Here is a 2,904-nt window from a genome sequence, read left to right as displayed (position 1 = left end):
AGTAAAAAGTAAAAAAAGTAAAATCTAATCAATACAATTCGTGTATATCACTTTAAGAAATTTGCTTAGTATCATCAGATTTATTGACAAAATAACGAATAAAATTCACTGATAAATATTATCATTAAATATTATCTGACGGACCCTCACTACAAAATACAATCTAGATATATACCTATAAGTTCAAATTATCTAGTAAAAAGTAAAATCTAATCAATACAATTCGTGTATATCACTTTAAGAAATTTGCTTAGTATCATCAGATTTATTGACAAAATAACGAATAAAATTCACTGATAAATATTATCATTAAATATTATCTGACGGTAATGTAACACCCTCACTATCAGAGGTCACGTTTCCGGCTGCGCTATTCTGATAGCAAGAAGTATTACGACTACTTTACATACTAAATATTAAAGTAGGAGCATGTGACTTGACATTGTATTGCTGATTTCTTTGAAAATCGGAAATAAATACTTTATCTTAAGAAAAATACAAGCAAGCATACATTCATATACAAAACTCCTTACATAATATCTCATAATATAATATACATATAAAACATACAACTCCTATCCCTCTTACAAACTTGTAATAACAAAGACGAGGGAAGAAAATAATCTAATTAACACAACAGCATATAAACTAAACGCAGTATAACTCTTCTTAATGCCTCTTCATTTGGTTCCTGAAAAGGTAAAGCTGTAGGGGGGTGAGAACCTAACCACACGGTCTCACCACGGAGTTTCAAAGTTGTCATAAGAAGATATCTAACAAGAAAATTGTTTTCCAAGCTTAGTGATTATCTTTGCCTTATGAATCTTTTAAAAATCAATAGGTAATCGTTCAAAACCTTTTCGAAGAGACAATGATTAATCTTTCAGAAATCCAAAACATTTCCTTTCTTATAAGAAAATCTCAATCAGAAACCAACCACGCAATCAAACAACACAATCATTAATTTAGCACCAAAATTTATTCTCAAATGTAGCACGCCAGGACAAACACAGGCAAGACAGACAAGGAAAGCACAAGTAGGTAGCAGTTACAGCAAATAGTTCAAGTAGCAGTTAAGAACAGTTTAACAATTAGGCAAACCAAAACAAGTTCAAACCCAAGCAAAGCATACAAATGCATATGATGCATGCCTGTCCTATGGCTAATGAGGCTCATCTGTCGGTTATCCAGCCAACCCGACAAGTCTGAATTGTCCTTAGACTGTCCCCCGACGTGCATCCCCAAGAGTCTATGCATAGCTTTTTCTCAAATAATCAATATTGCTCAATGGGGATAACATTCCCGGGAATTTATATAGTGCCCGGTCACACTTACGTCGTAGGGTCAACAGAGTATCGAGTTTTCAACCTGGTACACGTGGTGGCAAGCTACGGTACTTTATCCAAGGAACCTCGTATCTCAGATAATTCAATTTCATAAGCCATATAAATAATTCATTCAACATTCATCAATGTTTAAGTTATTCTCAACATCATCTTCATTCATCAATCCATATCTTATTTTCAAATTCATTCAAAATCATGTTTCAAAGAAAATCCTCATCGTCCTTCTTTCCATTCCGTTCACTAACAATTCCCAATCCAAAACATAACTCTTCCTTTGATAATTGAAGTAATCTTAAATCATATAATAATAATGCTTAAAATTAACCCTTTTTAAAATAACTACTTCAAATGAAACTTCTAATTTTATAAAATTTCGGCAGCACCTCTTCTAAAACTCGAATTCTGCCACCCTTTTCGGGTCCCATCCAAACATTTCTCAAACCTTTTCTCAACCATTTCCAAATTTCAACCATTTTCCAAAGTTCAACCAATTCCAATATCAAATTATTTTCAAAGCGAATTAATGCCAATAATAAATCTCTTTTTAAAATCAATCCAGCTCAAATACTAAATCATTTATAAAGTTAGACTAATTCAAAATTAACCCGTTTCCAAAATTAATTCAGTTTCATATTCCAAATCATTTCCAAAGCCGATTCGTTTACGTTATCAAAAATAGCTTCAAAACCAAGAAAGCCATTTTTCATAATAATCAACTAAATAACCTTTTAAACTAATTTCTTTTCAGCAATCACAAACTACTCAAGCAATCAAGCAATCAGTCATTCAATCCAGCAAACAACCACATTTATAAGACAATCATAATCACAGACATATGTTTCTCACATTAATATCTATTTATAACAACTCTGTAAGGTAAAATAGATTTTAAGAAGAACCCCTACCTCGATGTCGCAATCGCATAATTTAACACAATAGTCCCGCTTAGTTTAAACTCACAGCAGCAGTGGCAATTCCAACACAACAGGGACGATGGCAGCATCACCAACTCCGATTTGGCTCACAGCAACAACAATAGATTCGAATTTGATGGAATCAAACACATAAACAACTCTGAAAATTCAAAGCGACACTGAAACTAGAATGGAATTAAAACCATAACAAAAAGATAAACGAGACCAAGGTAGTTCAGAGTATAAAAGTGAAACAGAGTCAAGAGAAAGGCTAAAACTAAGGCAGTGACACTAAACTTGAATTGGGGCAAGTCAACAGCAGCGATAGCAATACAAAATTGAACCAGAGCAGTGACGGTAATACCTCCGGCAGCGAGAAAATAACTGGGTTCGCCTCTAATGGTGGTGGTGGCAACGAATTCCGACGACGACAACTGTAACAAATATGCAACGACAATAAAGCTTCCGGAATCTCAAGAGAAATGAAACCCAAAGCTTAAAACCTTACCGGCAGTGCTTTTTCCGGCGACGGCAGCGGGTTTCAGGCGGCAGAAGCTCAGTCCAGCAGCTTCGGTGACTCAGCAGCAGCGGCGGTGGCTCTCCGCCTTCTCTTCTATTCACATCTCCTCTCTCTCGGACCAGAT

General features: G+C 34.9%; 1 long non-coding RNA gene across 2 annotated transcripts; it reads right to left on the bottom strand.

The window, feature by feature from the left end:
* LOC107648180 lies at positions 625 to 2,898 on the bottom strand. 2 transcript variants are annotated; one of them, XR_001621772.2, is made up of 4 exons: positions 2,769 to 2,898; positions 2,625 to 2,694; positions 2,252 to 2,420; positions 625 to 691 (listed from the first exon to the last, which is right to left on the bottom strand). It is a non-coding gene; the product is annotated as an uncharacterized LOC107648180 (long non-coding RNA). The 2 variants fall into 2 exon arrangements; XR_002348604.1 differs by having other exon boundaries at positions 644 to 691; positions 2,252 to 2,445.

The sequence above is a fragment of the Arachis ipaensis genome, chromosome B06 (assembly GCF_000816755.2).
Source record: "Arachis ipaensis cultivar K30076 chromosome B06, Araip1.1, whole genome shotgun sequence".
Classification (NCBI taxonomy): domain Eukaryota; kingdom Viridiplantae; phylum Streptophyta; class Magnoliopsida; order Fabales; family Fabaceae; genus Arachis; species Arachis ipaensis.
This window is presented reverse-complemented; position numbering and strand designations above follow the sequence as displayed.